This window comes from Hypanus sabinus, unplaced genomic scaffold, assembly GCF_030144855.1.
Source record: "Hypanus sabinus isolate sHypSab1 unplaced genomic scaffold, sHypSab1.hap1 scaffold_228, whole genome shotgun sequence".
NCBI classification, from domain to species: domain Eukaryota; kingdom Metazoa; phylum Chordata; class Chondrichthyes; order Myliobatiformes; family Dasyatidae; genus Hypanus; species Hypanus sabinus.
Window position 1 is genome coordinate 266,301 of NW_026780393.1, and position 26,630 is coordinate 292,930.

Consider the following 26,630-nt stretch of genomic DNA (forward strand, 5'->3'; position numbering starts at 1 on the left):
TTATTACTCTACAACGTCAAATCAAACACTTCCGTGGTCAGACACAGAGTGATTATTCCTCTACACGGTCCCATCAAAAACTCCCGGGATCAGACACAGAGTGATTATTCCTCTACACGGTCCCATCAAACATTCCCTGGGTCAGACACAGAGAGATTATTCCTCTACACGGTCCCATCAAAAACTCCCGGGGTCAGACACAGAGTGAATCTCCCTCCTCACCGTCCCATCACACACTCCCGGGGTCAGACACAGAGTGAATCTCCGTCCACACCGTCCCATCACACAGTCCCGGGGTCAGACACAGAGTGATTATTCCTCTACACGGTCCCATCAAACAATCCCGGGGTCAGACACAGAGTGAATCTCCCTCCACACCGTACCATCACACACTCTCGTGGTCAGACACAGTGCGATTATTCCTCTACACTCTACCATCAAACACTCCGTGGGTCAGACACACAGTGATTATTCCTCTGCACGGCCCCATCAAACACTCCCGTGGTCAGACACAGAGTGAAACTCCCTCCACGCGGTCCCATCACATACTCCCGGGGTCAGACACAGAGAGATTATTCCTCTACACGGTACCATCAAACACTCACGGGGTCAGACACAGAGTGATTATTCCTCTACACGGTCCCATCAAGCATTCCCGGGGTCAGACACAGAGAGATTATTCCTCTACACCGCCCATCAAACTCTCCCTGGGTCAGACACAGAGTGATTATTCTTCTACACGGTACCATCGCACTCTCACGGTGTCAGACACAGTGTGAATCTCCTTCAACACCGTCCCATCACACACTCCCGGTGTCAGACACAGAGTGATTATTCCTCTACACGGTACCATCACACACTCCCAGGGTCAGACACAGAGTGATTATTCCACTACACGGTCCCATCAAAAACTCCCGGGGTCAGACACAGAGTGAATCTCAATCCAAACCGTCCCATCACACACTCCCGGGGTCAGACACAGAGTGATTATTCCACTACAAGGTCCCATCAAACACTCCCGGTGTCAGACACTGTGTGAATCTCCTTCAAGACCGTCCCATCACACACTCCCGGGGTCAGACACAGTGTGATTATTCCTCTACACGGTCCCATCAAAAACTCCCGGGGTCAGACACAGAGTGAATCTCCCTCCGCACCGTCCCATCACACACTCCCGGTGTCAGACACAGAGTGAATCTCCGTCCACACCGTATCATCACACACTCCCGGCGTCAGACACAGAGTGATTATTCCTCTACACGGTCCCATCAAACACTCCCGGGGTTCAGACACAGAGCGATTATTCCTCTACACGGTACCATCACACACTCCCGGTGTCAGACACTGTGTGAATCTCCTTCAGCACCGTCCCATCACACACTCCCGGTGTCAGACACAGAGTGATTATTCCTACTACTCGGTCCCATCAAACACACCCGGGGTCAGACAATGAGTGAATCTCCATCCACACCGTACCATCACACACTCTCGAGGTCAGACACAGAGAGATTATTCCTCTACACGGTCCCATCAAACACTCCCGGTGTCAGACACAGAGTGATTATTCCTCTACACGGTCCCATCAAAAATTCCCGGGGTCAGACACAGAGTGATTATTCCTCTACACGGTCCCATCAAACACTCCCGGGGTTCAGACACAGAGCGATTATTCCTCTGCACTGTACCATCAAACTCTCCATGGGTCAGACACACTGTGATTATTCCTCTACACGGTCCCATCAAACACTCCCGTGGTCAGACACAGAGTGAAAACCCCTCCACGCGGTCCCATCACATACTCCCTGGGTCAGACACAGAGTGATTATTCCTCTACACGGTACCATCAAACACTCCCGGGGTCAGACACAGAGTGATTATTCCTCTACACGGTCCCATCAAACATTCCCGGGGTCAGACACAGAGTGATTATTCCTCTACACGGTCCCATCAAACGCTCCCGAGGGTCACACACAGAGTGATTATTGCTCTACACGGTCCCATCAAACTCTCCCGGGGTCAGACACAGAGTGATTATTCCTCTACACAATCCCATCAAACGCGCCCGGTGGTCAGACACAGAGTGATTATTCCTCTACACGGTCCCATCAAAAATTCCCGGGGTCAGACACAGAGTGATTATTCCTCTACACGGTACCATCGCACACTCCCGGTGTCAGACACAGTGTGAATCTCCTTCAACACCGTCCCATCACACACTCCCGGTTTCAGACACAGAGTGATTATTCCTCTACACGGTACCATCACACACTCCCAGGGTCAGACACAGAGTGATTACTCCTCTACACGGTCCCATCAAAAACTCCCGGGGTCAGACACAGAGTGAATCTCAATCCAAACCGTCCCATCACACACTCCCGGGGTCAGACAAAGAGAGATTATTCCTCTACACGGTCCCATCAAACACTCCCGGGGTTCAGACACAGAGCGATTATTCCTCTACACGGTACCATCACACACTCCCGGTGTCAGACACTGTGTGAATCTCCTTCAGCACCGTCCCATCACACACTCCCGGTGTCAGACACAGAGTGATTATTCCTCTACACGGTCCCATCAAAAATTCCCGGGGTCAGACACAGAGTGATTATTCCTCTACACGGTCCCATCAAACACTCCCGGGGTTCAGACACAGAGCGATTATTCCTCTGCACTGTACCATCAAACACTCCATGGGTCAGACACACTGTGATTATTCCTCTACACGGTCCCATCAAACACTCCCGTGGTCAGACACAGAGTGAAACCCCTCCACGCGGTCCCATCACATACTCCCGGGGTCAGACACAGAGTGATTATTCCTCTACACGGTACCATCAAACACTCCCGGGGTCAGACACAGAGTGATTATTCCTCTACACGGTCCCATCAAACTTTCCCGGGGTCAGACACAGAGTGATTATTCCTCTACACGGTCCCATCAAACACTCCCGTGGTCAGACACAGAGTGAAACTCCCTCCACGCGGTCCCATCACATACTCCCGGGGTCAGACACAGAGTGATTATTCCTCTACACGGTCCCATCAAACACTCCCGTGGTCAGACACAGAGTGAAACTCCCTCCACGCGGTCCCATCACATACTCCCGGGGTCAGACACAGAGTGATTATTCCTCTACACGGTACCATCACACACTCCCGGGGTCAGACACAGAGTGATTATTCCTCTACACGGTCCCATCAAACGCTCCCGAGGGTCACACACAGAGTGATTATTGCTCTACACGGTCCCATCAAACACTCCGGGGGTAAGACACAGAGTGATTATTCCACTACAAGGTCCCATCAAACACTCCCGGGGTCAGACACCGAGTGATTCTCCGTCCACACCGTCCCATCACAAACTCCCGGGGTCAGACACGCAGTGATTATTCCTCTACACCGCCCAACACACACTCCCTGTGTCAGACACAGAGTGAATCTCCCTCCACACCGTCACATCACACACACCCGGGGTCAGACACAGAGAGATTATTCCTCTACACGGTACCATCAAACACTCCCGGGGTCAGCCACAGAGTGATTATTCCTCTACACCGCCCATCAAACTCTCCCGGGGTCAGACACAGAGTGATTATTCCTCTACACAATCCCATCAAACGCGCCCGGTGGTCAGACACAGAGTGATTATTCCTCTACACGGTCCCATCAAACACTCCGGGGTTAAGACACAGAGTCATTATTCCTCTACAAGGTCACATCAAACACTTCCGTGGTCAGACACAGAGTGATTATTCCTCTACACGGTACCATAACACACTCCCAGGGTCAGACACAGAGTGATTATTCCTCTACACGGTCCCATCAAAAACTCCCGGGGTCAGACACAGAGTGAATCTCAATCCAAACCGTCCCATCACACACTCCCGGGGTCAGACAAAGAGAGATTATTCCTCTACACGGTACCATCACACAGTCCAGGTGTCAGACACTGTGTGAATCTCCTTCAGCACCGTCCCATCACACACTCCCGGGGTCAGACACAGTGTGATTATTCCTCTACACGGTCCCAACAAAAACTCCCGGGGTCAGACACAGAGTGTATCTCCCTCCACACCGTCCCATCACACACTCCCGGGGTCAGACACAGTGTGATTATTCCTCTACACGGTCCCATCAAACACTCCCGGGGTCAGACACAGAGTGAATCTCCTTCCACACCGTATCATCACTCACTCTCGTGGTCAGACACAGTGTGATTATTCCTCTACACGGTCCAATCAAACACTCCCGGGGTTAGACACAGACTGAATCTCAATCCACCCCGTCCCATCACACACTCCCGTGGTCAGACAGAGTGATTAATCCTCTACACCGACGCATCACACACTCCCGTGGTCAAACACAGACTGATTATTCCTCTACACGGTACTATCAAACAGTCCCGGGGTCCGACACAGAGAGATTATTCCTCTGCATGGTCCCATCAAACACTCCCGGGGTCACACACAGAGTGAATCTCAATCCTCACCGTCCCATCACACACTCCCGGGGTCAGACACAGCGAGATTATTCCTCTACACGGTCCCATCAAACACTCCCGGGGTCAGACACAGAGAGATTATTCCTCCACACGGTCCCATCAAACACTCCCAGTGTCAGACACAGAGTCATTATTACTCTACAACGTCAAATCAAACACTTCCGTGGTCAGACACAGAGTGATTATTCCTCTACACGGTCCCATCAAAAACTCCCGGGGTCAGACACAGAGTGATTATTCCTCTACACGGTCCCATCAAACATTCCCTGGGTCAGACACAGAGAGATTATTCCTCTACACGGTCCCATCAAAAACTCCCGGGGTCAGACACAGAGTGAATCTCCCTCCTCACCGTCCCATCACACACTCCCGGGGTCAGACACAGAGTGAATCTCCGTCCACACCGTCCCATCACACAGTCCCGGGGTCAGACACAGAGTGATTATTCCTCTACACGGTCCCATCAAACAATCCCGGGGTCAGACACAGAGTGAATCTCCCTCCACACCGTACCATCACACACTCTCGTGGTCAGACACAGTGTGATTATTCCTCTACACGGTCCAATCAAACACTCCCGGGGACAGACACAGACAGAATCTCAATCCACCCCGTCCCATCACACACTCCCGGTGTCAGACACAGAGTGAATCTCCGTCCACACCGTCCCATCACACACTCCCGGCGTCAGACACAGAGTGATTATTCCTATACACGGTCGCATCAAACACTCCCTGGGTTCAGACACAGAGCGATTATTCCTCTACACTCTACCATCAAACACTCCGTGGGTCAGACACACAGTGATTATTCCTCTGCACGGCCCCATCAAACACTCCCGTGGTCAGACACAGAGTGAAACTCCCTCCACGCGGTCCCATCACATACTCCCGGGGTCAGACACAGAGAGATTATTCCTCTACACGGTACCATCAAACACTCACGGCGTCAGACACAGAGTGATTATTCCTCTACACGGTCCCATCAAGCATTCCCGGGGTCAGACACAGAGAGATTATTCCTCTACACGGTACCATCAAACACTCCCGGGGTCAGCCACAGAGTGATTATTCCTCTACACCGCCCATCAAACTCTCCCTGGGTCAGACACAGAGTGATTATTCTTCTACACGGTACCATCGCACACTCACGGTGTCAGACACAGTGTGAATCTCCTTCAACACCGTCCCATCACACACTCCCGGTGTCAGACACAGAGTGATTATTCCTCTACACGGTACCATCACACACTCCCAGGGTCAGACACAGAGTGATTATTCCTCTACACGGTCCCATCAAAAACTCCCGGGGTCAGACACAGAGTGAATCTCAATCCAAACCGTCCCATCACACACTCCCGGGGTCAGACACAGAGTGATTATTCCACTACAAGGTCCCATCAAACACTCCCGGTGTCAGACACTGTGTGAATCTCCTTCAAGACCGTCCCATCACACACTCCCGGGGTCAGACACAGTGTGATTATTCCTCTACACGGTCCCATCAAAAACTCCCGGGGTCAGACACAGAGTGAATCTCCCTCCGCACCGTCCCATCACACACTCCCGGTGTCAGACACAGAGTGAATCTCCGTCCACACCGTATCATCACACACTCCCGGCGTCAGACACAGAGAGATTATTCCTCTACACGGTCCCATCAAACACTCCCGGGGTTCAGACACAGAGCGATTATTCCTCTACACGGTACCATCACACACTCCCGGTGTCAGACACTGTGTGAATCTCCTTCAGCACCGTCCCATCACACACTCCCGGTGTCAGACACAGAGTTATTATTCCTACTACTCGGTCCCATCAAACACACCCGGGGTCAGACAATGAGTGAATCTCCATCCACACCGTACCATCACACACTCTCGAGGTCAGACACAGAGAGATTATTCCTCTACACGGTCCCATCAAACACTCCCGGTGTCAGACACAGAGTGATTATTCCTCTACACGGTCCCATCAAAAATTCCCGGGGTCAGACACAGAGTGATTATTCCTCTACACGGTCCCATCAAACACTCCGGGGGTAAGACACAGAGTGATTATTCCACTACAAGGTCCCATCAAACACTCCCGGGGTCAGACACCGAGTGATTCTCCGTCCACACCGTCCCATCACAAACTCCCGGGGTCAGACACGCAGTGATTATTCCTCTACACCGCCCAACACACACTCCCTGTGTCAGACACAGAGTGAATCTCCCTCCACACCGTCACATCACACACACCCGGGGTCAGACACAGAGAGATTATTCCTCTACACGGTACCATCAAACACTCCCGGGGTCAGCCACAGAGTGATTATTCCTCTACACCGCCCATCAAACTCTCCCGGGGTCAGACACAGAGTGATTATTCCTCTACACAATCCCATCAAACGCGCCCGGTGGTCAGACACAGACTGATTATTCCTCTACACGGTACTATCAAACAGTCCCGGGGTCCGACACAGAGAGATTATTCCTCTGCATGGTCCCATCAAACACTCCCGGGGTCACACACAGAGTGAATCTCAATCCTCACCGTCCCATCACACACTCCCGGGGTCAGACACAGCGAGATTATTCCTCTACACGGTCCCATCAAACACTCCCGGGGTCAGACACAGAGAGATTATTCCTCCACACGGTCCCATCAAACACTCCCAGTGTCAGACACAGAGTCATTATTACTCTACAACGTCAAATCAAACACTTCCGTGGTCAGACACAGAGTGATTATTCCTCTACACGGTCCCATCAAAAACTCCCGGGGTCAGACACAGAGTGATTATTCCTCTACACGGTCCCATCAAACATTCCCTGGGTCAGACACAGAGAGATTATTCCTCTACACGGTCCCATCAAAAACTCCCGGGGTCAGACACAGAGTGAATCTCCCTCCTCACCGTCCCATCACACACTCCCGGGGTCAGACACAGAGTGAATCTCCGTCCACACCGTCCCATCACACAGTCCCGGGGTCAGACACAGAGTGATTATTCCTCTACACGGTCCCATCAAACAATCCCGGGGTCAGACACAGAGTGAATCTCCCTCCACACCGTACCATCACACACTCTCGTGGTCAGACACAGTGTGATTATTCCTCTACACGGTCCAATCAAACACTCCCGGGGACAGACACAGACAGAATCTCAATCCACCCCGTCCCATCACACACTCCCGGTGTCAGACACAGAGTGAATCTCCGTCCACACCGTCCCATCACACACTCCCGGCGTCAGACACAGAGTGATTATTCCTATACACGGTCGCATCAAACACTCCCTGGGTTCAGACACAGAGCGATTATTCCTCTACACTCTACCATCAAACACTCCGTGGGTCAGACACACAGTGATTATTCCTCTGCACGGCCCCATCAAACACTCCCGTGGTCAGACACAGAGTGAAACTCCCTCCACGCGGTCCCATCACATACTCCCGGGGTCAGACACAGAGAGATTATTCCTCTACACGGTACCATCAAACACTCACGGCGTCAGACACAGAGTGATTATTCCTCTACACGGTCCCATCAAGCATTCCCGGGGTCAGACACAGAGAGATTATTCCTCTACACGGTACCATCAAACACTCCCGGGGTCAGCCACAGAGTGATTATTCCTCTACACCGCCCATCAAACTCTCCCTGGGTCAGACACAGAGTGATTATTCTTCTACACGGTACCATCGCACACTCACGGTGTCAGACACAGTGTGAATCTCCTTCAACACCGTCCCATCACACACTCCCGGTGTCAGACACAGAGTGATTATTCCTCTACACGGTACCATCACACACTCCCAGGGTCAGACACAGAGTGATTATTCATCTACACGGTCCCATCAAAAACTCCCGGGGTCAGACACAGAGTGAATCTCAATCCAAACCGTCCCATCACACACTCCCGGGGTCAGACACAGAGTGATTATTCCACTACAAGGTCCCATCAAACACTCCCGGTGTCAGACACTGTGTGAATCTCCTTCAAGACCGTCCCATCACACACTCCCGGGGTCAGACACAGTGTGATTATTCCTCTACACGGTCCCATCAAAAACTCCCGGGGTCAGACACAGAGTGAATCTCCCTCCGCACCGTCCCATCACACACTCCCGGTGTCAGACACAGAGTGAATCTCCGTCCACACCGTATCATCACACACTCCCGGCGTCAGACACAGAGAGATTATTCCTCTACACGGTCCCATCAAACACTCCCGGGGTTCAGACACAGAGCGATTATTCCTCTACACGGTACCATCACACACTCCCGGTGTCAGACACTGTGTGAATCTCCTTCAGCACCGTCCCATCACACACTCCCGGTGTCAGACACAGAGTTATTATTCCTACTACTCGGTCCCATCAAACACACCCGGGGTCAGACAATGAGTGAATCTCCATCCACACCGTACCATCACACACTCTCGAGGTCAGACACAGAGAGATTATTCCTCTACACGGTCCCATCAAACACTCCCGGTGTCAGACACAGAGTGATTATTCCTCTACACGGTCCCATCAAAAATTCCCGGGGTCAGACACAGAGTGATTATTCCTCTACACGGTCCCATCAAACACTCCGGGGGTAAGACACAGAGTGATTATTCCACTACAAGGTCCCATCAAACACTCCCGGGGTCAGACACCGAGTGATTCTCCGTCCACACCGTCCCATCACAAACTCCCGGGGTCAGACACGCAGTGATTATTCCTCTACACCGCCCAACACACACTCCCTGTGTCAGACACAGAGTGAATCTCCCTCCACACCGTCACATCACACACACCCGGGGTCAGACACAGAGAGATTATTCCTCTACACGGTACCATCAAACACTCCCGGGGTCAGCCACAGAGTGATTATTCCTCTACACCGCCCATCAAACTCTCCCGGGGTCAGACACAGAGTGATTATTCCTCTACACAATCCCATCAAACGCGCCCGGTGGTCAGACACAGAGTGATTATTCCTCTACACGGTCCCATCAAACACTCCGGGGTTAAGACACAGAGTCATTATTCCTCTACAAGGTCACATCAAACTCTTCCGTGGTCAGACACAGAGTGATTATTCCTCTACACGGTACCATCGCACACTCCCGGTGTCAGACACAGTGTGAATCTCCTTCAACACCGTCCCATCACACACTCCCGGTGTCAGACACAGAGTGATTATTCCTCTACACGGTACCATCACACACTCCCAGGGTCAGACACAGAGTGATTACTCCTCTACACGGTCCCATCAAAAACTCCCGGGGTCAGACACAGAGTGAATCTCAATCCAAACCGTCCCATCACACACTCCCGGGGTCAGACAAAGAGAGATTATTCCTCTACACGGTCCCATCAAACACTCCCGGGGTTCAGACACAGAGCGATTATTCCTCTACACGGTACCATCACACACTCCCGGTGTCAGACACTGTGTGAATCTCCTTCAGCACCGTCCCATCACACACTCCCGGTGTCAGACACAGAGTGATTATTCCTACTACTCGGTGCCATCAAACACACCCGGGGTCAGACAATGAGTGAATCTCCATCCACACCGTACCATCACACTCTCGAGGTCAGACACAGAGAGATTATTCCTCTACACGGTCCCATCAAACACTCCCGGTGTCAGACACAGAGTGATTATTCCTCTACACGGTCCCATCAAAAATTCCCGGGGTCAGACACAGAGTGATTATTCCTCTACACGGTCCCATCAAACACTCCCGGGGTTCAGACACAGAGCGATTATTCGTCTGCACTGTACCATCAAACACTCCATGGGTCAGACACACTGTGATTATTCCTCTACACGGTCCCATCAAACACTCCCGTGGTCAGACACAGAGTGAAACTCCCTCCACGCGGTCCCATCACATACTCCCGGGGTCAGACACAGAGTGATTATTCCTCTACACGGTACCATCAAACACTCCCGGGGTCAGACACAGAGTGATTATTCCTCTACACGGTCCCATCAAACTTTCCCGGGGTCAGACACAGAGTGATTATTGCTCTACACGGTCCCATCAAACACTCCGGGGGTAAGACACAGAGTGATTATTCCACTACAAGGTCCCATCAAACACTCCCGGGGTCAGACACCGAGTGATTCTCCGTCCACACCATCCCATCACAAACTCCCGGGGTCAGACACGCAGTGATTATTCCTCTACACCGCCCAACACACACTCCCTGTGTCAGACACAGAGTGAATCTCCCTCCACACCGTCACATCACACACACCCGGGGTCAGACACAGAGAGATTACTCCTCTACACGGTACCATCAAACACTCCCGGGGTCAGCCACAGAGTGATTATTCCTCTACACCGCCCATCAAACTCTCCCGGGGTCAGACACAGAGTGATTATTCCTCTACACAATCCCATCAAACGCGCCCGGTGGTCAGACACAGAGTGATTATTCCTCTACACGGTCCCATCAAACACTCCGGGGTTAAGACACAGAGTCATTATTCCTCTACAAGGTCACATCAAACACCTCCGTGGTCAGACACAGAGTGATTATTCCTCTACACGGTACCATCGCACACTCCCGGTGTCAGACACAGTGTGAATCTCCTTCAACACCGTCCCATCACACACTCCCGGTGTCAGACACAGAGTGATTATTCCTCTACACGGTACCATCACACACTCCCAGGGTCAGACACAGAGTGATTATTCCTCTACACGGTCCCATCAAAAACTCCCGGGGTCAGACACAGAGTGAATCTCAATCCAAACCGTCCCATCACACACTCCCGGGGTCAGACAAAGAGAGATTATTCCTCTACACGGTACCATCACACAGTCCAGGTGTCAGACACTGTGTGAATCTCCTTCAGCACCGTCCCATCACACACTCCCGGGGTCAGACACAGTGTGATTATTCCTCTACACGGTCCCAACAAAAACTCCCGGGGTCAGACACAGATTGTATCTCCCTCCACACCGTCCCATCACACACTCCCGGGGTCAGACACAGTGTGATTATTCCTCTACACCGTCCCATCAAACACTCCCGGGGTCAGACACAGAGTGAATCTCCTTCCACACCGTATCATCACTCACTCTCGTGGTCAGACACAGTGTGATTATTCCTCTACACGGTCCAATCAAACACTCCCGGGGTTAGACACAGACTGAATCTCAATCCACCCCGTCCCATCACACACTCCCGTGGTCAGACAGAGTGATTAATCCTCTACACCGACGCATCACACACTCCCGTGTTCAAACACAGACTGATTATTCCTCTACACGGTACTATCAAACAGTCCCGGGGTCCGACACAGAGAGATTATTCCTCTGCATGGTCCCATCAAACACTCCCGGGGTCACACACAGAGTGAATCTCAATCCTCACCGTCCCATCACACACTCCCGGGGTCAGACACAGCGAGATTATTCCTCTACACGGTCCCATCAAACACTCCCGGGGTCAGACACAGAGAGATTATTCCTCCACACGGTCCCATCAAACACTCCCAGTGTCAGACACAGAGTCATTATTACTCTACAACGTCAAATCAAACACTTCCGTGGTCAGACACAGAGTGATTATTCCTCTACACGGTCCCATCAAAAACTCCCGGGATCAGACACAGAGTGATTATTCCTCTACACGGTCCCATCAAACATTCCCTGGGTCAGACACAGAGAGATTATTCCTCTACACGGTCCCATCAAAAACTCCCGGGGTCAGACACAGAGTGAATCTCCCTCCTCACCGTCCCATCACACACTCCCGGGGTCAGACACAGAGTGAATCTCCGTCCACACCGTCCCATCACACAGTCCCGGGGTCAGACACAGAGTGATTATTCCTCTACACGGTCCCATCAAACAATCCCGGGGTCAGACACAGAGTGAATCTCCCTCCACACCGTACCATCACACACTCTCGTGGTCAGACACAGTGCGATTATTCCTCTACACTCTACCATCAAACACTCCGTGGGTCAGACACACAGTGATTATTCCTCTGCACGGCCCCATCAAACACTCCCGTGGTCAGACACAGAGTGAAACTCCCTCCACGCGGTCCCATCACATACTCCCGGGGTCAGACACAGAGAGATTATTCCTCTACACGGTACCATCAAACACTCACGGGGTCAGACACAGAGTGATTATTCCTCTACACGGTCCCATCAAGCATTCCCGGGGTCAGACACAGAGAGATTATTCCTCTACACCGCCCATCAAACTCTCCCTGGGTCAGACACAGAGTGATTATTCTTCTACACGGTACCATCGCACTCTCACGGTGTCAGACACAGTGTGAATCTCCTTCAACACCGTCCCATCACACACTCCCGGTGTCAGACACAGAGTGATTATTCCTCTACACGGTACCATCACACACTCCCAGGGTCAGACACAGAGTGATTATTCCACTACACGGTCCCATCAAAAACTCCCGGGGTCAGACACAGAGTGAATCTCAATCCAAACCGTCCCATCACACACTCCCGGGGTCAGACACAGAGTGATTATTCCACTACAAGGTCCCATCAAACACTCCCGGTGTCAGACACTGTGTGAATCTCCTTCAAGACCGTCCCATCACACACTCCCGGGGTCAGACACAGTGTGATTATTCCTCTACACGGTCCCATCAAAAACTCCCGGGGTCAGACACAGAGTGAATCTCCCTCCGCACCGTCCCATCACACACTCCCGGTGTCAGACACAGAGTGAATCTCCGTCCACACCGTATCATCACACACTCCCGGCGTCAGACACAGAGTGATTATTCCTCTACACGGTCCCATCAAACACTCCCGGGGTTCAGACACAGAGCGATTATTCCTCTACACGGTACCATCACACACTCCCGGTGTCAGACACTGTGTGAATCTCCTTCAGCACCGTCCCATCACACACTCCCGGTGTCAGACACAGAGTGATTATTCCTACTACTCGGTCCCATCAAACACACCCGGGGTCAGACAATGAGTGAATCTCCATCCACACCGTACCATCACACACTCTCGAGGTCAGACACAGAGAGATTATTCCTCTACACGGTCCCATCAAACACTCCCGGTGTCAGACACAGAGTGATTATTCCTCTACACGGTCCCATCAAAAATTCCCGGGGTCAGACACAGAGTGATTATTCCTCTACACGGTCCCATCAAACACTCCCGGGGTTCAGACACAGAGCGATTATTCCTCTGCACTGTACCATCAAACTCTCCATGGGTCAGACACACTGTGATTATTCCTCTACACGGTCCCATCAAACACTCCCGTGGTCAGACACAGAGTGAAAACCCCTCCACGCGGTCCCATCACATACTCCCTGGGTCAGACACAGAGTGATTATTCCTCTACACGGTACCATCAAACACTCCCGGGGTCAGACACAGAGTGATTATTCCTCTACACGGTCCCATCAAACATTCCCGGGGTCAGACACAGAGTGATTATTCCTCTACACGGTCCCATCAAACGCTCCCGAGGGTCACACACAGAGTGATTATTGCTCTACACGGTCCCATCAAACTCTCCCGGGGTCAGACACAGAGTGATTATTCCTCTACACAATCCCATCAAACGCGCCCGGTGGTCAGACACAGAGTGATTATTCCTCTACACGGTCCCATCAAAAATTCCCGGGGTCAGACACAGAGTGATTATTCCTCTACACGGTACCATCGCACACTCCCGGTGTCAGACACAGTGTGAATCTCCTTCAACACCGTCCCATCACACACTCCCGGTTTCAGACACAGAGTGATTATTCCTCTACACGGTACCATCACACACTCCCAGGGTCAGACACAGAGTGATTACTCCTCTACACGGTCCCATCAAAAACTCCCGGGGTCAGACACAGAGTGAATCTCAATCCAAACCGTCCCATCACACACTCCCGGGGTCAGACAAAGAGAGATTATTCCTCTACACGGTCCCATCAAACACTCCCGGGGTTCAGACACAGAGCGATTATTCCTCTACACGGTACCATCACACACTCCCGGTGTCAGACACTGTGTGAATCTCCTTCAGCACCGTCCCATCACACACTCCCGGTGTCAGACACAGAGTGATTATTCCTCTACACGGTCCCATCAAAAATTCCCGGGGTCAGACACAGAGTGATTATTCCTCTACACGGTCCCATCAAACACTCCCGGGGTTCAGACACAGAGCGATTATTCCTCTGCACTGTACCATCAAACACTCCATGGGTCAGACACACTGTGATTATTCCTCTACACGGTCCCATCAAACACTCCCGTGGTCAGACACAGAGTGAAACCCCTCCACGCGGTCCCATCACATACTCCCGGGGTCAGACACAGAGTGATTATTCCTCTACACGGTACCATCAAACACTCCCGGGGTCAGACACAGAGTGATTATTCCTCTACACGGTCCCATCAAACTTTCCCGGGGTCAGACACAGAGTGATTATTCCTCTACACGGTCCCATCAAACACTCCCGTGGTCAGACACAGAGTGAAACTCCCTCCACGCGGTCCCATCACATACTCCCGGGGTCAGACACAGAGTGATTATTCCTCTACACGGTCCCATCAAACACTCCCGTGGTCAGACACAGAGTGAAACTCCCTCCACGCGGTCCCATCACATACTCCCGGGGTCAGACACAGAGTGATTATTCCTCTACACGGTACCATCACACACTCCCGGGGTCAGACACAGAGTGATTATTCCTCTACACGGTCCCATCAAACGCTCCCGAGGGTCACACACAGAGTGATTATTGCTCTACACGGTCCCATCAAACACTCCGGGGGTAAGACACAGAGTGATTATTCCACTACAAGGTCCCATCAAACACTCCCGGGGTCAGACACCGAGTGATTCTCCGTCCACACCGTCCCATCACAAACTCCCGGGGTCAGACACGCAGTGATTATTCCTCTACACCGCCCAACACACACTCCCTGTGTCAGACACAGAGTGAATCTCCCTCCACACCGTCACATCACACACACCCGGGGTCAGACACAGAGAGATTATTCCTCTACACGGTACCATCAAACACTCCCGGGGTCAGCCACAGAGTGATTATTCCTCTACACCGCCCATCAAACTCTCCCGGGGTCAGACACAGAGTGATTATTCCTCTACACAATCCCATCAAACGCGCCCGGTGGTCAGACACAGAGTGATTATTCCTCTACACGGTCCCATCAAACACTCCGGGGTTAAGACACAGAGTCATTATTCCTCTACAAGGTCACATCAAACACTTCCGTGGTCAGACACAGAGTGATTATTCCTCTACACGGTACCATCACACACTCCCAGGGTCAGACACAGAGTGATTATTCCTCTACACGGTCCCATCAAAAACTCCCGGGGTCAGACACAGAGTGAATCTCAATCCAAACCGTCCCATCACACACTCCCGGGGTCAGACAAAGAGAGATTATTCCTCTACACGGTACCATCACACAGTCCAGGTGTCAGACACTGTGTGAATCTCCTTCAGCACCGTCCCATCACACACTCCCGGGGTCAGACACAGTGTGATTATTCCTCTACACGGTCCCAACAAAAACTCCCGGGGTCAGACACAGAGTGTATCTCCCTCCACACCGTCCCATCACACACTCCCGGGGTCAGACACAGTGTGATTATTCCTCTACACGGTCCCATCAAACACTCCCGGGGTCAGACACAGAGTGAATCTCCTTCCACACCGTATCATCACTCACTCTCGTGGTCAGACACAGTGTGATTATTCCTCTACACGGTCCAATCAAACACTCCCGGGGTTAGACACAGACTGAATCTCAATCCACCCCGTCCCATCACACACTCCCGTGGTCAGACAGAGTGATTAATCCTCTACACCGACGCATCACACACTCCCGTGGTCAAACACAGACTGATTATTCCTCTACACGGTACTATCAAACAGTCCCGGGGTCCGACACAGAGAGATTATTCCTCTGCATGGTCCCATCAAACACTCCCGGGGTCACACACAGAGTGAATCTCAATCCTCACCGTCCCATCACACACTCCCGGGGTCAGACACAGCGAGATTATTCCTCTACACGGTCCCATCAAACACTCCCGGGGTCAGACACAGAGAGATTATTCCTCCACACGGTCCCATCAAACACTCCCAGTGTCAGACACAGAGTCATTATTACTCTACAACGTCAAATCAAACACTTCCGTGGTCAGACACAGAGTGATTATTCCTCTACACGGTCCCATCAAAAACTCCCGGGGTCAGACACAGAGTGATTATTCCTCTACACGGTCCCATCAAACATTCCCTGGGTTCAGACACAGAGCGATTATTCCTCTACACTCTACCATCAAACACTCCGTGGGTCAGACACACAGTGATTATTCCTCTGCACGGCCCCATCAAACACTCCCGTGGTCAGACACAGAGTGAAACTCCCTCCACGCGGTCCCATCACATACTCCCGGGGTCAGACACAGAGAGATTATTCCTCTACACGGTACCATCAAACACTCACGGCGTCAGACACAGAGTGATTATTCCTCTACACGGTCCCATCAAGCATTCCCGGGGTCAGACACAGAGAGATTATTCCTCTACACGGTACCATCAAACACTCCCGGGGTCAGCCACAGAGTGATTATTCCTCTACACCGCCCATCAAACTCTCCCTGGGTCAGACACAGAGTGATTATTCTTCTACACGGTACCATCGCACACTCACGGTGTCAGACACAGTGTGAATCTCCTTCAACACCGTCCCATCACACACTCCCGGTGTCAGACACAGAGTGATTATTCCTCTACACGGTACCATCACACACTCCCAGGGTCAGACACAGAGTGATTATTCCTCTACACGGTCCCATCAAAAACTCCCGGGGTCAGACACAGAGTGAATCTCAATCCAAACCGTCCCATCACACACTCCCGGGGTCAGACACAGAGTGATTATTCCACTACAAGGTCCCATCAAACACTCCCGGTGTCAGACACTGTGTGAATCTCCTTCAAGACCGTCCCATCACACACTCCCGGGGTCAGACACAGTGTGATTATTCCTCTACACGGTCCCATCAAAAACTCCCGGGGTCAGACACAGAGTGAATCTCCCTCCGCACCGTCCCATCACACACTCCCGGTGTCAGACACAGAGTGAATCTCCGTCCACACCGTATCATCACACACTCCCGGCGTCAGACACAGAGAGATTATTCCTCTACACGGTCCCATCAAACACTCCCGGGGTTCAGACACAGAGCGATTATTCCTCTACACGGTACCATCACACACTCCCGGTGTCAGACACTGTGTGAATCTCCTTCAGCACCGTCCCATCACACACTCCCGGTGTCAGACACAGAGTTATTATTCCTACTACTCGGTCCCATCAAACACACCCGGGGTCAGACAATGAGTGAATCTCCATCCACACCGTACCATCACACACTCTCGAGGTCAGACACAGAGAGATTATTCCTCTACACGGTCCCATCAAACACTCCCGGTGTCAGACACAGAGTGATTATTCCTCTACACGGTCCCATCAAAAATTCCCGGGGTCAGACACAGAGTGATTATTCCTCTACACGGTCCCATCAAACACTCCGGGGGTAAGACACAGAGTGATTATTCCACTACAAGGTCCCATCAAACACTCCCGGGGTCAGACACCGAGTGATTCTCCGTCCACACCGTCCCATCACAAACTCCCGGGGTCAGACACGCAGTGATTATTCCTCTACACCGCCCAACACACACTCCCTGTGTCAGACACAGAGTGAATCTCCCTCCACACCGTCACATCACACACACCCGGGGTCAGACACAGAGAGATTATTCCTCTACACGGTACCATCAAACACTCCCGGGGTCAGCCACAGAGTGATTATTCCTCTACACCGCCCATCAAACTCTCCCGGGGTCAGACACAGAGTGATTATTCCTCTACACAATCCCATCAAACGCGCCCGGTGGTCAGACACAGAGTGATTATTCCTCTACACGGTCCCATCAAACACTCCGGGGTTAAGACACAGAGTCATTATTCCTCTACAAGGTCACATCAAACTCTTCCGTGGTCAGACACAGAGTGATTATTCCTCTACACGGTACCATCGCACACTCCCGGTGTCAGACACAGTGTGAATCTCCATCAACACCGTCCCATCACACACTCCCGGTGTCAGACACAGAGTGATTATTCCTCTACACGGTACCATCACACACTCCCAGGGTCAGACACAGAGTGATTACTCCTCTACACGGTCCCATCAAAAACTCCCGGGGTCAGACACAGAGTGAATCTCAATCCAAACCGTCCCATCACACACTCCCGGGGTCAGACAAAGAGAGATTATTCCTCTACACGGTCCCATCAAACACTCCCGGGGTTCAGACACAGAGCGATTATTCCTCTACACGGTACCATCACACACTCCCGGTGTCAGACACTGTGTGAATCTCCTTCAGCACCGTCCCATCACACACTCCCGGTGTCAGACACAGAGTGATTATTCCTACTACTCGGTCCCATCAAACACACCCGGGGTCAGACAATGAGTGAATCTCCATCCACACCGTACCATCACACTCTCGAGGTCAGACACAGAGAGATTATTCCTCTACACGGTCCCATCAAACACTCCCGGTGTCAGACACAGAGTGATTATTCCTCTACACGGTCCCATCAAAAATTCCCGGGGTCAGACACAGAGTGATTATTCCTCTACACGGTCCCATCAAACACTCCCGGGGTTCAGACACAGAGCGATTATTCCTCTGCACTGTACCATCAAACACTCCATGGGTCAGACACACTGTGATTATTCCTCTACACGGCCCATCAAACACTCCCGTGGTCAGACACAGAGTGAAACTCCCTCCACGCGGTCCCATCACATACTCCCGGGGTCAGACACAGAGTGATTATTCCTCTACACGGTACCATCAAACACTCCCGGGGTCAGACACAGAGTGATTATTCCTCTACACGGTCCCATCAAACATTCCCGGGGTCAGACACAGAGTGATTATTCCTCTACACGGTCCCATCAAACGCTTTCGAAGGTCACACACAGAGTGATTATTGCTCTACACGGTCCCATCAAACACTCCGGGGGTAAGACACAGAGTGATTATTCCACTACAAGGTCCCATCAAACACTCCCGGGGTCAGACACCAAGTGATTCTCCGTCCACACCGTCCCATCACAAACTCCCGGGGTCAGACACGCAGTGATTATTCCTCTACACCGCCCAACACACACTCCCTGTGTCAGACACAGAGTGATTATTCCTCTACACGGTCCCATCAAACACTCCGGGGTTAAGACACAGAGTCATTATTCCTCTACAAGGTCACATCAAACTCTTCCGTGGTCAGACACAGAGTGATTATTCCTCTACACGGTACCATCGCACTCTCCCGGTGTCAGACACAGTGTGAATCTCCTTCAACACCGTCCCATCACACACTCCAATTGTCAGACACAGAGTGATTATTCCTCTACACGGTACCATCACACACTCCCAGGGTCAGACACAGAGTGATTATTCCTCTACACGGTCCCATCAAAAACTCCCGGGGTCAGACACAGAGTGAATCTCAATCCAAACCGTCCCATCACACACTCCCGGGGTCAGACAAAGAGAGATTATTCCTCTACACGGTACCATCACACAGTCCAGGTATCAGACACTGTGTGAATCTCCTTCAGCAACGTCCGATCACACACTCCCGGGGTCAGACACAGTGTGATTATTCCTCTACACGGTCCCAACAAAAACTCCCGGGGTCAGACACAGAGTGTATCTCCCTCCACACCGTCCCATCACACACTCCCAGGGTCAGACACAGTGTGATTATTCCTCTACACGGTCCCATCAAACACTCCCGGGGTCAGACACAGAGTGAATCTCCTTCCACACCGTATCATCACACACTCTCGTGGTCAGACACAGTGTGATTATTCCTCTACACGGTCCAATCAAACATTCCCGGGGTTAGACACAGACTGAATCTCCCTCCACCCCGTCCCATCACACACTCCCGTGGTCAGACAGAGTGATTAATCCTCTACACCGACGCATCACACACTCCCGTGGTCAAACACAGAGTGATTATTCCCATACACGGTCCCATCAAACACTCCCGGGGTCAGACACAGAGTGAATCTCCGTCCACACCTTCCCATCACACACTCCCGGGGTCAGACACAGAGAGATTATTCCTCTACACGGTACTATCAAACAGTCCCGGGGTCCGACACAGAGAGATTATTCCTCTGCATGGTCCCATCAAACACTCCCGGGGTCACACACAGAGTAAATCTCAATCCTCACCGTCCCATCACACACTCCCGGGGTCAGACACAGCGAGATTATTCCTCTACACGGTCCCATCAAACACTCCCGGGGTCAGACACAGAGAGATTATTCCTGCACACGGTCCGATCAAACACTCCCGGTGTCAGACACAGAGTCATTATTACTCTACAACGTCAAATCAAACACTTCCGTGGTCAGACACAGAGTGATTATTCCTCTACACGGTCCCATCAAAAACTCCCGGGGTCAGACACAGAGTGAATCTCAATCCACACCGTCCCATCAGACACTCCCGGGGTCAGACACAGAGAGATTATTCCACTACAAGGTACTATCAAACACTCCCGGGGTCAGACACAGAGAGATTATTCCTCTACATGGTCCCATCAAACACTCCCGGGGTCAGACAAAGAGTGAATCACAATCCTCACCGTCCCATCACACACTCCCGAGGTCAGTCACAGAGAGATTATTCCTCTACACGGTCCCATCAAACACTCCCGGGGTCAGACACAGAGTGATTATTCCTCTACACGGTCCCAACAAACACTCCCGGTTTCAGATACAGAGTCATTATTCCTCTACAAGGTCACATCAAACTCTTCCGTGGTCAGACCCAGAGTGATTATTCCTACTACACGGTCCCATCAAACACTCCCGGGGTCAGACACAGAGTGAATCTCACTCCACACCGTACCATCACACTCTCTCGAGGTCAGACACAGAGTCATTATTCCTCTACAAGGTCACATCAAACACTTCCGTGGTCAGACACAGAGTTATTATTCCTCTACACGGTACCATCACACACTCCCGGTGTCAGACACTGTGTGAATCTCCTTCAAGACCGTCCCATCACACACTCCCGGGGTCAGACACAGTGTGAGTATTCCTCTACACGGTCCCATCAAAAACTCCCGGGGTCAGACACAGAGTGAATCTCCCTCCACACCGTCCCATCACACATTCCCGGGGTCAGACACAGAGTGAATCTCCGTCCACACCGTCCCATCACACACTCCCGGGGTCAGACACAGAGTGATTATTCCTCTACACGGTCCCATCAAACACTCCCGGGGTCAGACACTGAGTGAATCTCCATCCACGCCGTACCATCACACACTCTCGAGGTCAGACACAGAGAGATTATTCCTCTACACGGTCCCATCGAGCACTCCCGGTGTCAGACACAGAGTGACTATTCCTCTACACGGTCCCATCAAAAATTCCCGGGGTCAGACACAGAGTGAATCTCCCTCCACACCGTCCCATCACACACTCCCGGTGTCAGACACAGAGTGAATCTCCGTCCACACCGACCCAGCACACACTCCCGGCGTCAGACACAGAGTGATTATTCCTCTACACGGTCCCATCAAACACTCCATTGGTCAGACACAGAGTGATTATTCCTCTACACGGTCCCAACAAACACTCCCGTGGTCAGACACAGAGTGAAACTCCCTCCACGCGGTCCCATCACATACTCCCGGGGTCAGACACAGAGTGATTATTCCTCTACACGGTACCATCAAACAGTCCCGGGGTCAGACACAGAGTGATTATTCCTCTACACGGTCCCATCAAACATTCCCGGGGTCAGACACAGAGTGATTATTCCTCTACACGGTCCCATCAAACGCTCCCGAGGGTCACACACAGAGTGATTATTGCTCTACACGGTCCCATCAAACACTCCGGGGGTAAGACACAGAGTGATTATTCCACTACAAGGTCCCATCAAACACTCCCGGGGTCAGACACCGAGTGAATCTCCGTCCACACCGTCCCATCACAAACTCCGGGGGTAAGACACAGAGTGATTATTCCACTACAAGGTCCCATCAAACACTCCCTGTGTCAGACACAGAGTGAATCTCCCTCCACACCGTCACATCACACACACCCGGGGTCAGACACAGAGTGATTATTCCTCTACACGGTACCATCACACACTCCAGGTGTCAGACACTGTGTGAATCTCCTTCAGCACCGTCCCATCACACACTCCCGGGGTCAGACACAGTGTGATTATTCCTCTACACGGTCCCAACAAAAACTCCCGGGGTCAGACACAGAGTGTATCTCCCTCCACACCGTCCCATCACGCACTCCCGGGGTCAGACACAGTGTGATTATTCCTCTACACGGTCCCATCAAACACTCCCGGGGTCAGACACAGAGTGAATCTCCCTCCACACCGTATCATCACACACTCTCGTGGTCAGACACAGTGTGATTATTCCTCTACACGGTCCAATCAAACACTCCCGGGGTTAGACACAGACTGAATCTCCCTCCACCCCGTCCCATCACACACTCCCGTGGTCAGACAGAGTGATTAATCCTCTTCACCGACGCATCACACACTCCCGTGGTCAAACACAGACTGATTATTCCCATACACTGTCCCATCAAACACTCCCGGGGTCAGACACAGAGTGAATCTCCGTCCACACCTTCCCATCACACACTCCCGGGGTCAGACACAGACAGATTATTCCTCTACACGGTACTATCAAACAGTCCCGGGGTCGGACACAGAGAGATTATTCCTCTGCATGGTCCCATCAAACACTCCCGGGGTCACACACAGAGTGAATCTCAATCCTCACCGTCCCATCACACACTCCCGGGGTCAGACACAGCGAGATTATTCCTCTACACGGTCCCATCAAACACTCCCGGGGTCAGACACAGAGAGATTATTCCTCCACACGGTCCCATCAAACACTCCCGGGGTCAGACACAGAGTGAATCTCAATCCACACCGTCCCATCAGCCACTCCCGGGGTCAGACACAGAGAGATTATTCCACTACAAGGTACTATCAAACACTCCCGGGGTCAGACACAGAGAGATTATTCCTCTACATGGTCCCATCAAACACTCCCGGGGTCAGACAAAGAGTGAATCTCAATCCTCACCGTCCCATCACACACTCCAGAGGTCAGTCACAGAGAGATTATTCCTCTACTCGGTCCCATCAAATACTCCCGGGGTCAGACACAGAGTGATTATTCCTCTACACGGTCCCAACAAACACTCCCGGTGTCAGAAACAGAGTCATTATTCCTCTACAAGGTCACATCAAACTCTTCCGTGGTCAGACACAGAGTGATTATTCCTACTACACGGTCCCATCAAACACTCCCGGGGTCAGACACAGAGTGAATCTCACTCCACACCGTACCATCACACTCTCTCGAGGTCAGACACAGAGTCATTATTCCTCTACAAGGTCACATCAAACACTTCCGTGGTCAGACACAGAGTTATTATTCCTCTACACGGTACCATCACACACTCCCGGGGTCAGACACAGTGTGAGTATTCCTCTACACGGTCCCATCAAAAACTCCCGGGGTCAGACACAGAGTGAATCTCCCTCCACACCGTCCCATCACACACTCCCGGGGTCAGACACAGAGTGAATCTCCGTCCACACCGTCCCATCACACACTCCCGGGGTCAGACAGAGAGTGTATCTCCCTCCACACCGTCCCATCACACACTCCCGGGGTCAGACACAGTGTGATTATTCCTCTACACGGTCCCATCAAACACTCCCGGGGTCAGACACAGAGTGAATCTCCCTCCACACCGTATCATCACACACTCTCGTGGTCAGACACAGTGTGATTATTCCTCTACACGGTCCAATCAAACACTCCCGGGGTTAGACACAGACTGAATCTCCCTCCACCCCGTCCCATCACACACTCCCGTGGTCAGACAGAGTGATTAATCCTCTACACCGACGCATCACACACTCCCGTGGTCAAACACAGACTAATTATTCCCATACACTGTCCCATCAAACACTCCCGGGGTCAGACACAGAGTGAATCTCCGTCCACACCTTCCCATCAAACACTCCCGGGGTCAGACACTGAGTGAATCTCCATCCACACCGTACCATCACACACTCTCGAGGTCAGACACAGAGAGATTATTCCTCTACACGGTCCCATCAAACACTCCCGGTGTCAGACACAGAGTGAATATTCCTCTACACGGTCCCATCAAAAATTCCCGGGGTCAGACACAGAGTGAATCTCCCTCCACACCGTCCCATCACACTCTCCCGGTGTCAGACACAGAGTGAATCTCCGTCCACACCGACCCAGCACACACTCCCGGCGTCAGACACAGAGTGATTATTCCTCTACACGGTCCCATCAAACACTCCCGGGGTTCAGACACAGAGCGATTATTCCTCTACACTGTACCATCAAACACTCCATGGGTCAGACACAGAGTGATTATTCCTCTACACGGTCCCAACAAACACTCCCGTGGTCAGACACAGAGTGAAACTCCCTCCACGCGGTCCCATCACATACTCCCGGGGTCAGACACAGAGTGATTATTCCTCTACACGGTACCATCAAACACTCCCGGGGTCAGACACAGAGTGATTATTCCTCTACACGGTCCCATCAAACATTCCCGGGGTCAGACACAGAGTGATTATTCCTCTACACCGCCCAACACACACTCCCTGTGTCAGACACAGAGTGAATCTCACTCAACACCGTCACATCACACACACCCGGGGTCAGACACAGAGTGATTATTCCTCTACACGGTACCATCACACACTCCAGGTGTCAGACACTGTGTGAATCTCCTTCAGCACCGTCCCATCACACACTCCCGGGGTCAGACACAGTGTGATTATTCCTCTACACGGTCCCAACAAAAACTCCCGGTGTCAGACACAGAGTGTATCTCCCTCCACACCGTCCCATCACACACTCCCGGGGTCAGACACAGTGTGATTATTCCTCTACACGGTCCCATCAAACACTCCCGGGGTCAGACACAGAGTGAATCTCCCTCCACACCGTATCATCACACTCTCTCGTGGTCAGACACAGTTTGATTATTCCTCTACACGGTCCAATCAAACACTCCCGGGGTTAGACACAGACTGAATCTCCCTCCACCCCGTCCCATCACACACTCCCGTGGTCAGACTGAGTGATTAATCCTCTACACCGACGCATCACACACTCCCGTGGTCAAACACAGACTGATTATTCCCATACACTGTCCCATCAAACACTCCCGGGGTCAGACACAGAGTGAATCTCCGTCCACACCTTCCCATCACACACTCCCGGGGTCAGACACAGAGAGATTATTCCTCTACACGGTACTATCAAACAGTCCCGGGGTCGGACACAGAGAGATTATTCCTCTGCATGGTCCCATCAAACACTCCCGGGGTCACACACAGAGTGAATCTCAATCCTCACCGTCCCATCACCCACTCCCGGGGTCAGACACAGCGAGATTATTCCTCTACACGGTCCCATCAAACACTCCCGGTGTCAGACACAGAGTCATTATTCCTCTACAACGTCAAATCAAACACTTCCGTGGTCAGACACAGAGTGATTATTCCTCTACACGGTCCCATCAAAAACTCCCGGGGTCAGACACAGAGTGAATCTCAATCCACACCGTCCCATCAGACACTCCCGGGGTCAGACACAGAGAGATTATTCCACTACAAGGTACTATCAAACACTCCCGGGGTCAGACACAGAGAGATTATTCCTCTACATGGTCCCATCAAACACTCCCGGGGTCAGACAAAGAGTGAATCTCAATCCTCACCGTCCCATCACACACTCCCGAGGTCAGTCACAGAGAGATTATTCCTCTACACGGTCCCATCAAACACCTCCGGGGTCAGACACAGAGTGATTATTCCTCTACACGGTCCCAACAAACACTCCCGGTGTCAGACACAGAGTCATTATTCCTCTACAAGGTCACATCAAACTCTTCCGTGGTCAGACACAGAGTGATTAT